The sequence below is a fragment of the Triticum urartu genome, chromosome 1, assembly GCF_003073215.2.
Source record: "Triticum urartu cultivar G1812 chromosome 1, Tu2.1, whole genome shotgun sequence".
In the NCBI taxonomy this organism is placed as follows: domain Eukaryota; kingdom Viridiplantae; phylum Streptophyta; class Magnoliopsida; order Poales; family Poaceae; genus Triticum; species Triticum urartu.
In genome coordinates, this window is record NC_053022.1 from 284,786,606 (window position 1) to 284,802,051 (window position 15,446).

The following is a 15,446-nucleotide window of genomic DNA, read 5'->3' on the forward strand; positions in this document are numbered from 1 at the left end:
CATCGGACCGCCGGCCCGCCTCAACCCAGATGGGGCCCAAAATGGCCTAGATCTGGGCGGAGTGGACGCCGCCAGCCAGCCGCAGCACCACGCGCCTTGCAGCCAACGGCCGCGTCGCCGCATCAGGGGCACCCACGGCCCGCAACACGCATGCGGGGAAAGAACGGCCCGCCTTCGCCCGAGGAGCACCACCGCCATCAGCCCCCCCACCCCACCCCCAACGCACGAGCGGGGAAAGAACGGCCCGCCTCTGCCAGCACCGCGTGGGAATGACCTGGCGGACCACGCCGGCGGCGGCAGGGGGGAAAGACGGGGAGGGGTTGGAGGAGAGGGGGGGTCGGGGATTCGCATGTCGCCCGCGAGGGGGGAGGGGTGAGCGAGCGAACAGATCAAATCATTGTAGGACGTTTTTCTTAGGTGCTTGAAACCATACAATTTACCATTTAGAAACACTATAGAAAAACACATCTTCTAGAACATACTACTCCTACCTCTCTTGTGATAGGTAGATATATCAATCCTTGATAACATTTATTGTTAGAATTTTATTTCCATTTATTTTTATTTTTATCATAAGAGAGGTAGAATGGCCGTGCGTTGCCACAGACTTTTGGAATATTTTGTTAAAGTTATATATAAACATAATGCATGTTAAATTTCACATGTATAGAAAAGATAGCACGAGTGCAATCGAGTAATAATTAAAATCCACTTCACTTGCAATGTAATATGGTAAAAAAGGTAATTTGACGATGTATACATAGAGAGCGATGATTCAACTAATAACCTATTACAAATTAAGATTAGCTTGATGCGCTTATGATATTCATGCACAATATCAGGAATGTGGTCGTCAGCTTTTTGCAGGAGTGGCGCCTCTTCTTCGCTCCATGTCGTCTCCCGACCTCTCCTATCCCTTCCACGATGTCAGCCGCCCCCTCCTCCTTCCTCCACAACTTCGATGGTCCTCCTCTTCACGCCACTGTCGAAGCCCATCCGCTTTTGTCATTGCCGCACATCATCCTCTTCCTTCCATGGCATCGTTCGACACCTCCTCTCCACGCCAGCTGTCATGTCTCCTTTCCCTCTAATCCCTCGATGGTGTCACGTACATCATCCTCTCTCCGCCACGTCGTTGCTGACCTCCTCTGCCCGACAACCTCTCACGCCACCCACATCCTCCTCTCCCCGCCAAGCCGCGCCGAGCATAGTCTAGCTTCCCCTCAAGCTTCTCCTCCTATCCCCAATCCATCATTGTCTCATGTGAAAACTGCTAGTACTGTTTTTCTCTAAAACTACAAACTCCTAGGAGTTTAACATTGCTGTGGATCTGTCATATAAATAATGTCATGCTTGCTTGTTAATTTATGCTAATTTAAACTGAACTCACTATCTAGATCCTGCTTTGTTACATGTTGGGTGCTGGATGTAGTGCCAGGCTCCACGTGTACTGTGTAATGTGGTCTAAGAAAGAACCAAGTTGCTAATCACGTAAACATGTAAAACAAAAGAGACAAACCAAATTAGTTTTTCCACCTATCCTGACTTATCCTCACGGCAGCCACCCTCTCACTCTCTCATCCCATGGCACCCCTCTGCAAGACCACACTCTCTCACCCCTCTTGCTCGTTCTCTCCGCCACATCGTCGCCGCCGCCAACCCTCTCCGCCACGCCGTCCCAGCCGCCACAACTCCCCACCTTGGCGCGTCCCTGCCTCCTCCCATCCCCTCCACTCCTCGGTCCCCGCCACAGTTATCTGTTTCGGCCGGGTCCAGTGAGCAGTGGCGAGACCAGGTGTCGCGGTGAGCAGCCGGATCCGGCCGTCGGCGAGCCGCGCCGTGGATCTAGCCATCCCAGGGCGATTTCCGGAGCCGAGGGCGACTTGAAGATTTCTACCTCAAGCTGAGCCGCACCGTCGATCTGGCCAACCCAGGCTGAGTTGCTAGCTTGCTGCCTGTTGGCCTGCTACACAGCGTACTGATAGTATGCTCGGTATTTGACAGGGAAATCACACAGCGAAGGTACAATTTTTTTGAGTTTTGTTTCAGTCCAGATGTACCAAACATTATATTTCTACGAACTGAAAATCAACTGTAAACATATGTATCCTAAACATTCTATTTGAATCACCTATTGTACTTTGATTACCCCGTAGTCTTTTCTTCTCAGTCTCACTCTCAAATCCAGCTTCATGCACTTCCGTGACCTTTTCTTATCTAGAATCTGTTGAGGCTGTTACCTTTCTCTGAAAAATGCTATATATCTTGGGCTTTGGAGGAATAAAAAAGCTCTCCACTTGAATCAAATAAATTATGGCGTTAGCAGTAGCACAGTAAGGGTTCTCACCTGCATAAGTTCTTTTGAGTGACCAAGTCAGATGTGATTATTTTGTTATCTCACAACTCACGATTGTTGATTTCCAAACTCCGTTTGACGTAACCGTTAGGTTCTTGTGCGTCGTGATGTAGTAAATGTTGTTGTGATCTTCAAAACGAGAAGGCAGATTAGTCTAATCTCCATTCTGTCTTCTTCTACAACTGAAAGATTCAGAGGTGTCACACTTGGAGCAGAGGAAGGAATTTCTTTTGTTCTTACCTTCTCTACAAAGATGTGCATATAGTAACTCTGTTTAGTCATTTCCACCATGTTTCTCTATGGTTTTCCATTCTGTTGTCTTTTCATATATATCCCTTTGAAGCAATGGGCGTTAATATATTAATTGTAACAAGGTTGGAGACTGATGCGGATGCGTGCAAGGGCAACGTTGGATGACACCTAGAAGAGCAAGCACAGTGCAGCGAAGGAAGTACCGAGCTTTGGCAGCACTACACCATCGTCCTCTGCCTCACCGAGCACATCAATTTCATGAGATGGTGAGAGCATTTTGACAGATTGTGTACTTTTCAATTTTAGACCTTTGTGCTCTAGATGCCATTGCTGGATGTCGACTTGGTGGTGAGATTTCTCAAATGCTCCAATGCTCCAAGTTGAGTCTTAACTTCAAAATAAAAAACGTAGCATCTGCAAGTTCTCGACCATCCTTGATTTGATTAACCATCATGCAGCTGTTATATTTTTTGCAGCTGTAATCTTTAATATGAACATATTTTCATAATAGTGGTAAAAAATGTTTCTAAAGAAAAACATGAAAGTTGTTTCTTAAAAAAATGGTGGTAACTCTTTCTCTAAATAAAAAATTGTGTAATTCATTTTCTGAATAATCTGAAATATTGTAAAAACAAGGTTAATAAAAAATTGTGACAACTATGTTTATGAAGTTTTTTGTGTACTTCATTTTTTATGATTAGGCTACATTTATGACCAGACCGGACAGTCGTCGTTTTTTTATAGACTGTACAAAAATTTGTAGGCATGTACCACAAGAAAGTACGTAAGATCTGAAAACTTGACATTGGTAGGGTGCTTAATAAATGTATTTGGAAATGTGGTGCTTCATAAATATTGAAACAATGGACCTATGAGTACAGGGCTGAGCACGGATTGAAAAGTTTAACCTGGCTAGCTACCAAAAAAGGCATCCTCGAGGATTTGTTTCGTTGATTTGGTTTAATCCTTATTCCAGAACCATCAATAATTACACAGACAGTACTTTCTATTGTCTCAGGTTAACTCTTGATTGGAACCTGACTGAACAATGAACAAGTCCAAGTATCTTGACAAAATTTCAGTAGTAACCAAATTTCAAATAAGCACCTTTTATGCCAAGAAATTAACCATCAAGCATAATTTGCAATATATTATCAATCTGACAAAAGAATCACTACAAATTCTATTAAATCTTTTTTAAATAGGGGTTTTCATCACGTTTAGAAATCAAACTGTAAACAACAATTTTCAGTGCATGTTCAAGGTGTGTTACAGGCCTACATCTATATCAGAATCTCAAATTACACATATTTTCAAAGTATACTGTGTGACACATATATTGTACTACATAGTTCTTGTTTATTTCTTGTCACCTATTTGTTATATCTAACAATAGGATATTCTAGATCAACTCCCCGCATAGACCCGCTTCAAGGGAGGAGGATGCAGAGGCCAGCAACAAGGAGCGGGTGTGGGTGCTCATCCTCGCTGCTGACCACAAGTGCTGCGACAAACTTTGGGCAGAATTCGATCCCTCCACGGGTATGAGCAAATCAAACACTGCTTACTTCTTTCTGTCTGTTGTCTGCTGAAGTAGCTAATAGACCGCTTTAGAATGTTGTGAGCTTGGTTATTTTACATTGTTTGCTAATATCAAGCAAAGAATGAATGCTGGAGTGTGTTACCGTGCTTCATTACAATCCCTAGAGAACTTTAGAAAGGGTGTTTCTGTCCACCCACATAAATCAAAAGATAAATCTATGATTGCGCGGCAGGCCTGATAATCCACACCAGACCAATCAAAAAAGAGGACAATCTGTGACTTGTTGATTAATTAACAAACCCGGTGTTGTTGTCCACTACCAGCCGGCCGGAGGCCCCAACTCGTTTGGCTCCGTCTACGTGGTGCCAGGAGATTAGCACATGGATGCATCCGCCGGCAGTACCAACTGCACATCAAAGAACAACGGATTAATACGTTGACAGGGATAGAAAGAAAAATATGAAACTCGGACACACAGAATTTGCAATTATCAACAAACACTAATTTGAATACCTTCTAAATCTCACATAGTGCAGGGCTGCTCTGAATATCATTGTGTTCCGTAAATAATGTTCCTTTCCTAGTCTACTACCGGGTGCACAATCCATCGACCACCATGATCCTCTGTCACATTAAAGCTGTCCTACATCATCAGATTGGAGTCTTTGCTCTTGTTGATAAATTGCGTAACACTCTGAAACACAACGATATTTTTTTACTCATCAGATTCAGATTGGAGTCTGTTTTTTTCTACTCTGAAACACAAAAAGAACATTGTCCCATTGTCAATGGAGTAAAGAAAGAATAGATTATCTTCATGCCCCCGTATTTATGAAAAATATTTATTCAACAAAAACATGTCTACCTGCCCACTTCATTGCAAACCAACTCACGTGTGCAGCAACACTATTTATTAATTAATGTAAAATATGTCTGCCACTCAACAAAGTTTAGAACCAAATGGACAACTATGAAGAAGCATAAATATTTTGTAATCCTTTTTAGCTTCCCTTACATGTTGTAGGCAGCATACGATACTTATCTGAAATACCTAAAGGCACAAGAAAAGCTAGTGTAGAATGAAGAAACTTTAATCTAACCTCGCTCAATCTGGTGTATTTCCTTGAGCACCCATGCGAGTGTCTTAGCTCTTCTTCGTACGCATGGGGCACGAGCATGTTCTCCAGGGAGGACAGTAGCTCTCACCCACGACCTCCTCGATGTCGTTGGCGAAGTAGCAGAGGGTGACAGCGTGGAATTGCTTGGTCGCTTGTGTGGGTGACCTCAAGGCGTTGCTGGTGGGAGGTCACAGACAAGCGCGTGCTGTCAGTGAAGATGGATCTAGAGAACAAGAATTCAACCTACAATTAAAAACTGCACATACATACTATGTATGCCCTCCATATGTCTCAATTCAGATTACACATGTCTTACCTGCATCTCAATACTCCACATAATGTTGGTCACTCAGATTGTCCTCCTCGTCTTCTACAATTTTGCTGTTCGTGTACGCTACCCTATCCCCTGGTCAAAAAGCAATTACCGATTAGTGCAAAGGGATAACATAGAGAGGGCAGAAAAATGACCGGTGCAACTCCCAGCCACATCCCTCACAAATTCATCTCCATTGCCAACCAAATACGAGTGCAAAATCGCCTGCTCCCTAGCCTCTCAACCATGTCAGGTGTAAATAGAACAGCCGCCAGTCGTCGCCTCCGCCCATCGACCACACATCATGCAGAGAACAAGACGTACAATGCTGAGAGAACAACACGTACAATATTGAGAGAACTATGGCATGATTCAGAGAAAAACCGTCACGTTCCTCGTGCACCGTCAGCACACACCAAGCATGATTCAAAAGTGGTGGATCCAAATTTTGCAAACTTACTGGGAGAAGTGCTATTGAAAGGTACCATGCAGGTTAGCTAGGGCGAGTCCTCTGGAAGGGGATACGTCCCATTCAGGCTGACCCCCCTTTGCTTTGGTCTACTGTTGTTAATTCTCTGCTGAATAAATACCAACGTCGGCAATGGATGTACAAATTTTGTGGAGTCACCATGGCGATGCAAGATCTGAAGAAAATATAGTGGGGCCTGACCTTGCTGCTGCTGACTAACATAGATTGAGAAGGCAATGGCTGCAGGCTTCGAGTACGACGTCAGGGAGGATGATGCCTAGGTCGTTGAATGTATCCCCAACCATGGATCTCCTCTTCCTCCTTTTGATCGCCTCCCGATCTCACAAGCACCCTTGCCCGGGATACATGGACGCCGTACACGCGGGAAGATGGATAGAGCCACACACCCCTACCTTGACCAATCACTGATGTGGAGGGGGTTAACGATGGCTGGATCTGGAACGTCGGCGGGTGGGGAGGCCACGGTCGTCGTGGCACCGATTGATATCCATGGCAAGGCGTCTTCGCAAGGGAGGCGGTGGCGTGTGGAGAAGGATCGGCAAGGCTCCTGAAGGGGATCGTCTTCGGATCCTCGACATGATGGGCAGCAGGTCCTTAACGGGATCGACGGCGTCTCCTGAAGTGGATCGTGGGCGGCGGCAAAGGGATGGAGCGGCGGCGGCTTTGATGTGCGAGGTCGGCGGCGAAGGGATGGAGCGGCGGTGGCGAAGGATGGAGGGCGGCGGCGCATGGTTTGCTGAGCGAGTCGTGCGTGCGAGTGGTTCTCGCTCGAGGGTGGGCGGCCTCGCTCGTACGTGCGTGCGATTGTTTTGGGTTTTTTTTCGCTGGTTAATTTTTGCTGGTTTGTGCTCGGTGGTTTATTTTCGATCGTCTCAATTAATTACGACGGGAGGTTGGGCGTGTGCTGGACTCGATCGCGGGGTTTTTCTTGGTTTTTCGCGTCTGAGAGGGAGGTGGGAGGAAGTACCAAAGAAGTACCAAAAAAGACTGGGTGAGGTTGGGCGAAAATAAAACTCGAAACGCGACCTACCAACTGAGACATTAGGAGTAGAGATAATAAGAACATCATTAATTCTTCCCGTGGGTTTCTTAATAGTGGAATCTGCAAGGTGCAAGTTTAGAGAGCAATCATCAAAATCACGGAAACCTAACAAATCACATAAAGTCTTTGGAATCGTGGAAACACTAGCACCCAAATCACATAAAGCATAGCATTCATGATCTTTAATTTTAATTTTAATAGTTGGTTCCCACTCATCATAGTTTTCTAGGGACAGAAACTTCTAATTCAAGTTTTTTTTCATAAGATTGCATCAAGGCATCAACGATATGTTTAGTAAACGCTTTATTTTGACTATAAGCGTGAGGAGAATTTAGCACGGATTGCAACAAGGAAATACAATCAATCAAAAAGCAATTTTCATAGTTAAATTCCTTGAAATTCATAATAGTGGGTTTAGCAACATTTAGGATTTTAATTTCTTCAATCCCACTTTTATCAATTTTAGCATCAAGATCAAAAAATTCCGAATTCTTGGAACGTCTTCTAGATAAAGGTGGATCATATTCAGTCCCATCATTATCAAAATTCATATTGCAAAACAAAGATTTAATAGGGGACACATTAATAACTTTTAGATCTTCATCTTTATTTTTATAGTAATCCTGTTTAGCGGCCATCCTATTAACTAAGGTAGCCTGCTTATTCAAAATTTCAGCAGTCAATTTCTCAAGAAGAGCAATCTGGGATCTTAAACCATTGAATTCTTTAGACATATCATCAAGCTCTTTGTTCATAAAACTCATAAAACTTTTCTGTTCCTTAAGCTTGTTTCTGAAGAAACTATTATGTTCAAATTGCAAAACCATAAAACTCCTTACATTGTTTTCGATCTTTTCTATCCTTTTAAGGTGAAGATCACCAGATTTAGGTAGAGCCATAGTGGCAAGCAAGCAAACAAAAAGCAAGCGGGCAAAAAAAGGCAAATAGAGAAAGAGAGGGAGGATAGAGAGAGAGGGCGAATAAAACGGCAAGGGTGAAGTGGAGGAGAGAAAAACGAGAGGCAAATGGCAAATAATATAATGCGGGAGATAAGGGTATGTGATGGGTACTTGGTATATTGACTTTTGCGTAGACCTCCCGGCAACGGCGCCAGCAATCCTTCTTGCTACCTCTTGAGCACTGTGTTGGTTTTCCCCGAAGAGGAAGGGACGATGCAGCAAAGTAGCGTAAGTATTTTCCTCAGTTTTTGAAAATCAAGGTATCAATCCAGTAGGAGGCTACGCGCGAGTCCCTCACACCTGCACAAAACAAATAAATCCTCGCAACCAACGCGATAAGGGGTTGTCAATCCCTACACGGCCACTTATGAGAGTGAGATCTGATAGATATGATGAGATAATATTTTTGATATTTTGTGATAAAGATGCAAAGTAAAAATAAAAGCAAAGTTAAAAAGCAAAGGAAATAACTAAGTATTAGGAGATTAATATGATGAAGATAGACCTGGGGGCCATAGGTTTCACTAGTGGCTTCTCTCGAGAGCATAAGTATTCTATGGTGGGTGAACAAATTACTGTTGAGCAATTGACAGAATTGAGCATAGTTATGAGAATATCTAGGTATGATCATGTATATAGGCATCACGCCTGAGACAAGTAGACCAACTCCTGCCTGCATCTACTACTATTACTTCACTCATCAACCGCTATCCAGCATGCATCTAGAGTATTAAGTTAATGAAAACAGAGTAACGCCTTAAGCAAGATGACATGATGTAGAGGGATAAACTCATGCAATATGATGAAAACCCCATCTTGTTATCCTCGATGGCAACAATGCAATATGTGCCTTGCTGCCCCTACTGTCACTGGGAAAGGACACCGCAAGATCGAACCCAAAGCTAAGCACTTCTCCCATTGCAAGAAAGATTAATCTAATAGGCCAAACCAAATTGATAATTCGAAGAGACTTGCAAAGATAACCAACCATACATAAAAGAATTTAGAGAAGATTCAAATATTGTTCATAGATAGACTTGATCATAAACCCACAATTCATCGGTCTCAACAAACACACCGCAAAAAGAAGATTACATCGAATAGATCTCCACAAGAGAGGGGGAGAACATTGTATTAAGATCCAAAAAGAGAGAAGAAGTCATCTAGCTACTAACTATGGACCCATAGGTCGAGGTGAACTACTCGCACTTCATCGGAGGGGCTATGGTGTTGATGTAGAAGCCCTCCGTGATCGATGCCCCCTCTGACGGAGCTCCGGAATAGGCCCAAGATGGGATCTCATGGATACAGAAAGTTGCGGCAGTGGAATTAGGGTTTGGCTCTGTATCTGATCGTTTGGGGGTACGTAGGTATATATAGGAGGGAGTACGTCGGTGGAGCAACAAGGGGCCCACGAGGGTGGAGGGCGCGCCTGGGGGTAGGCGCGCCCCCTACCTCGTGGCCTCCTTTTTTGTGTCTTGACGTAGGGTCCAAGTCTCCTGAGTCTTGTTCGTTGAGAAAATTATGTTTCCGAAGGTTTCATTCCGTTTGGACTCCGTTTGATATTCTTTTTCTTCGAAACCCTAAAATAGGCAAAAACAACAATTCTGGGTTGGGCCTCCGGTTAATAGGTTAGTCCCAAAAATAATATAAGAGTGAATAATAAAGCCCAATAATGTCCAAAACAGTAGATAATATAGCATGGAGCAATCAAAAATTATAGATACGTTGGAGATGTATCAACAGTGTCATTGACAGAGTTCTTCAATCACTGTCAACAAGCTACAAAAGCTTCGTGATGAACTATAATATGCAAGGGATGGATAAGACAATTCTTAAGCTCTTCGCAATGCTAAAAGCTGCGAAGGTAGAAATCAAGAAGGAGCATCAAGTGTTGATGGTTAATAAGACCATTAGTTTTAAGAAAAAGGGCAAAAGGAATAAGGAGAACTTCAAGAAGAACGGCAAGCAAGTTGCTGCTCAAGTGAAGAAGCCCAAGTTTGGACCTAAGCCTGAGACTGAGTGCTTCTACTGCAAAGGGACTGGTCACTGGAAGCGGAACTGTCCCAAATATTTGGCGGATAAGAAGGATGGCAAAGTGAAAGGTATATTTGATATACATGTTATTGATGTGTACCTTACTAATGCTCATAGTAACTCGTAGTAGCGCCTGGGTATTTGATATTGGTTCTGTTGCTCATATTTGCAACTCTAAACAGGGGTTACAGATTAAGCGAAGATTGGCTAAGGACGAGGTGACGATGCGCGTGGGAAATGGTTCCAAAGTTGATGTGATCGCGGTCGGCACGCTACCTCTACATCTACCTTCGGGATTAGTATTAGACCTAAATAATTGTTATTTGGTGCTAGCGTTAAGCATGAACGTTATATATAGATCTTGTTTGATGCGAGACAGTTATTCATTTAAATCGGATAATGATGGTTGTTCTATTTAAATGAGTAATATCTTTTATGGTCATGCACCCTTGATGAGTGATCTATTTTTATTGAATCTCGATAGTAGTGATACACATATTCATAGTATTGAAGCCAAAAGATATAAGTTTAACAATGATAGTGAAACTTATTTGTGGCGCTGCTGTTTAGGTCATATTAGTGTAAAGCGCATGAAGAAACTTCATGCCGATGGGCTTTGGAATCACTTGATGCTTGCGAACCATGCCTCATGGGCAAGATGACTAAGACTCCGTTCTTCGGAACAATAGAACGAGCAACAGACTTATTGGAAATAGTACATATTGATGTATGTGGTCCAATGAGTGTTGACGCTGATGGAGGGTATTATTATTTTCTGACCTTCATAGATGATTTGAGCATATATGGGTATGTCTACTTGATGAAACATAAGTCTGAAACATTTAAAAAGTTCAAAGAATTTTAGAGTGAAGTGAAAAATCATCGTAACTAGAAAATTAAGTTTCTATGATCTGATCATGGAGGTGAATATTTGAGTTATGAGTTTGGTCTTCATTTGAAACAATGTCGAATAATTTCGCAACTCACGCCACCTGAAACACCACAATATAATGATGTGTCCGAATATCGTAACCACACTTTATTAGATATGGTGTGATCTATGATGTCTCTTACTGATTTACCGTTATCATTTTGGGGTTATGCTTTAGAGACGGCTGCATTCACGTTAAATGGGGCACCATCAAAATCTGTTGAGACGACACCATATGAACTATGGTTTGGCAAGAAACCTAATTTGTCGTTTCTTAAAGTTTGGGGCTGCGATGCTTATGTGAAAAAGCTTCAAACTGATAAGCTTGAACCCAAAATGTGTCTTCATAGGATACCCAAAGGAAATTGTTAGGTACACCTTTTATCACAGATCTAAAAGCAAGATACTCATTGCTAAGAATGAATCCTTTCTAGAGAAGGAGTTTCTCTCGAAAGAAGTGAGTGGGAGGAAATTAGAACTTGATGAAGTGTGACGCCCAGATACTTAAGTTACAGTGAACCTCTACTAATGACGCCACGTCACCTTAATTACCGTTGCTGATCTCGCGTTAGATTGAAATCGATTCGAATCCAAATTAAAAAATTAGGCAAACAACAAAAGTTTTCAAACAATGAAACTAAAATGTTCGTGTCATGCCAGAAAATGCATAGGTGATTGTGGTAGTGAAACCAAACTTTTATGAAATGCTTAACTGCACTAAAATAATTTAAATAATAGCAAACCTAATTATTTCAATGCCTTTACTAATTAATAAAATATCAAACTAAATTATTTGGGAACTAGACTTTTTGTGACAGTGAACTAAATTGAAATACTAGATTAGATGCCTAGTATATATTTTACAAAAACTAAAACAATAAAAAACAAAGATAAAACAGAATAAAAGAAAAATAAGAAGGGAAAAACAAAACTAACAAAAAAAAGGAAATGAGAAGACCCTCCCAGCTCCCCATGGGCCTCGGCCCATCCCACACGGCCCAATCGGCCCACCCCATGCTGCCTCCTGGCCTATTAGGCCACCCCACACACCCGAACCCTAACCACCAGACCCCCCACTTCCCCGCACGCACCCACGCTCCTCTCCTCCCCCCGATTTGGGATCTGGATCGGGCCATGTCCCGACCCCGCCGCTCGCCCCGACACCGCACCCGCCTGGCGTCTCCGACCACCCGCTGCCGTCGCCTCGCCTCCTCGCCCCTCCTTCGCACCGCGAGACACCGCCCGAGGCCTCTACCTCGCCACGCCGTCGTCGAACGCTGCCACCTCGTCGTGCCGTCGCCAGACCTCGACACCTTCGCCAGCTCGCCGGACTGCCGCCTCCTCGTCCCCTCCATGCCGGCCGCCCCGAACTTCGCCGACCGAACCCCTGCACCGGGGGTATGACCCCATCTCCCCTACCCCTTTCCCTAGGTCGTCCGCGCCGGTGCCGTCCCGTACTGCTGCCGTCGTGCTCCCGGCCTCGCCGCGCCTACGCGCCATGCGCGCGCGAGCCCACGCCTGCTCGTGCCTCGCCCCACGGCCATCTCCGCCTTCACCCCACCGCTTCTAGCGCCCGCCTCCGCTCGTCGTGGCTGCCGGCCGCGCCCTCGCCCCACTACACGCTGGCCTTCGCCGGATCCGCGCGTCCGCCCCCTGGCCACGCGCCGCTGCTGCGCGCGGACATCCGCGCTTGGCCGCGCCCCGGCTCGCCGGCGCGCGCCCACGCCCCATCGCATGCCCCTGCTCCCCTCGCCCGGCCTTAGTCGCCGCTGCCGGCCAGTCGTCCCGGTCGCTGTTGCGCTTGCCGCAGTCGCCGGCGTCCCGGCGCCATTCACTGGCGTAGACAGGCGCCCAAACGGGCGGATGCCCACAGCGCCGAACCGCTCGGGCTGTGCCCCACACCCCGCGCAAGTTAACCCTGTTGGCACGCTGGCCCTATGACAAGTGGGGCCTCAAGCCCCTAGAACGTTTATAAAAAAGAATTTAAAAAATTATATAAAATAATAATAATAATATAATTAATTAATTAATTAATTACAGAAGTAATTAACTTAATTAATTTTGATTAATTAAACTAAACAAATAATTAAACTAATTAAACATTAGTTATCTAATTAACCTGGTTAGTTAATTAGCTAATTAATTATTATGACAGTGGGGCCCACCCCTAATTAATTTTGATTAGATTAATTAAACTGTTTAAAAATAATGTGTCACTGACCAGTGGGACCCACTGGTCAGGTTGACCAGTCAACTCTGTTGACTGCTGATGTCAGCATGACATCATGCTGATGTCATTAGTTCATTTTTGAATTAATTTAAATAATTAATTAAATTCCAGAAATTAATAAAATCTTTAGAAAATCATATCTATTAATCTGTAACTCGGATTAAAATATTTTCAACATGAAAGTTGCTCAGAACGACGAGACGAATCTGGATACGCAGCCCGTTCGTCCGCCACACATCCCTAGCATAGCAAACACACAACTTTCCCCCTCCAGTTCATCTGTCCAAAATCGCGAAACACCGGGAATACTTTCCCGGATGTTTCCCCCTTCACCGGTACCACCTCGTACCGCGTTAGGGCACACCTAGCATCACGCTTTGTCATGTCATGCATCGTCATGCTTTTGTTTGCATTATATTTATTGTTTCTTCCCCCTCTTCTCTCGCTAGACCCCGAGACCGACGCCGCTGCTACCCAGTACGACTACGGTGTTGACGACCCCTCTCTCTTGCTAGAGCAACCAGGCAAGCCCCCCCCCCTTGATCACCAGATATCGCCTACTCTCCTCTATACTGCTTGCATTAGAGTAGTGTAGCATGTTACTGCTTTCCGTTAATCCTATCATGTTGCATAGCCTGTCCTTGCTACTACTGTTGTTACCTTTACCTGCAATCCTAATGCTTAGTATAGGATGCTAGTTTATCATCAATGGCCATACATTCTTGTCCGTCTGCCATGCTATAATATCGGGCCGTGATCACTCGGGAGTTGATCACGGGTATATACCTATACATAATATATGATACTTGTGGTGACTAAAGACGGGTCGGCTCGTAGGAGTACCCCGCGAGTGATTCACGGATTGGGTCCGAAAGGACGTTTGTCCCGACGGCCCTCTAAGTGGATCTTTGTGGCGAAGCGACAGGGTAGGTTGAGACCACCTAGGAGAGAGGTGGGCCTGGCCCTGGTCGGCGTTCACGGTTATTTCAAGATAACACGTTTAACGAGATCTTGGTATTTGATCTGAGTCTAGCTACTGGCCTATACGCACTAACCATCTACGCGGGGACAGTTATGGGCACTCGACATCGTGGTATCAGCCGAAGCCTTCGTGACGTCAGCGACTGAGCGACGCGCGCCGGATTGGACTGGAACGTCTGCTAGGCTAGGTCTGCTTCCGGCCGCGTTCCCAACGTGCAGGTGTGCAAAGGGCGATGGGCCCAGACCCCTGCGCCATAGGATTTAGACCGGCGTGCTGACCTCTCTGTTGTGCCTAGGTAGGGCTGTGACGTGTTGATCTTCCGAGGCCGGGCATGACCCAGGAAAGTGTGTGATGAGGACATCAATACCATTGTTACACCCACAGCCCCTACTGTTACATATACTGGACCAATTACTAGAGCTCGCGCACGCCAATTAAATTACCAGGTACTTTCGTTTCTTGGTAATGATTCTAATGTTCATGAGATTATGATGCTGCCTAAATTGGATACATTTGTTTTGCTTACAAATGAAGGGCCTAGCTTGGAGAAGGATGAACATTGGAGCAAGAACACGCATGGAGTTGATGGCATGCGCAAGGGGATCAAGAACGGAGTTACAAGTGATGATTTCAGGACTTTGAAGCCGCCATAAGGAGTGCATGAAGCCTTGGACGAAATATACAAGATGCCACTTCATAATATTCGTTCATAGGCTATTCTAGGTGCTGCGTCACCTTATTAATGGGTCAGGCCCATGTAATTTCGAAATACTTAAGTATAGGCTATTTTTAGAGTCCGTATGTGTGGGGAAACAAGAGTAAGGGTTGGTTTCGGACCCCACCCTCAAGGGCCACGAAATTCCCCCCTCTTCCTCCATATATACAACCCTTAGGGCGTCGTTTAGACTTTAGGTTTTGTTTAGATTAAAAGTTCGCCATAGCTGCAACTTCACGTACTTCGTTTGTGTCCAACGACCAGACCAAGACGTCACAGAACCCCACCTTGATCAATAAAGCTTTCATCTTATATTCGCAATATCCCGATTGCAATCTCAGTTTCTTGCTTGTTCTTCGTTTGCTCGCAGGAAACAGACCCTCGTGGTCAGGTTGATCGTGCTCCGGCGTGGTCAATAACCCTCGGAAGTTGGTTTAGCGATTGCTAAGGCGCGACGTCTCGCACGTTCGTAGTCGGA

At 44.8% G+C, this 15,446-nt stretch overlaps 2 long non-coding RNA genes across 16 annotated transcripts; one reads left to right on the top strand and one right to left on the bottom strand.

The window, feature by feature from the left end:
• Positions 1 to 1,556: 1,556 nt before the first annotated feature.
• On the top strand, positions 1,557 to 14,806 carry LOC125507921. 8 transcript variants are annotated; one of them, XR_007283146.1, is made up of 4 exons: positions 1,557 to 2,022; positions 2,731 to 2,874; positions 4,015 to 4,150; positions 14,788 to 14,806. It is a non-coding gene; the product is annotated as an uncharacterized LOC125507921 (long non-coding RNA). The 8 variants fall into 8 exon arrangements; XR_007283148.1 differs by lacking the exon at positions 14,788 to 14,806 and adding an exon at positions 14,553 to 14,571; XR_007283147.1 differs by lacking the exon at positions 14,788 to 14,806 and adding an exon at positions 14,549 to 14,567.
• Positions 4,416 to 6,394, bottom strand: LOC125507943. 8 transcript variants are annotated; one of them, XR_007283159.1, is made up of 6 exons: positions 6,253 to 6,394; positions 6,068 to 6,157; positions 5,586 to 5,675; positions 5,252 to 5,492; positions 4,665 to 4,789; positions 4,416 to 4,557 (listed from the first exon to the last, which is right to left on the bottom strand). It is a non-coding gene; the product is annotated as an uncharacterized LOC125507943 (long non-coding RNA). The 8 variants fall into 8 exon arrangements; XR_007283157.1 differs by having other exon boundaries at positions 6,043 to 6,157; XR_007283156.1 differs by having other exon boundaries at positions 6,068 to 6,160.
• Positions 14,807 to 15,446: the final 640 nt, after the last annotated feature.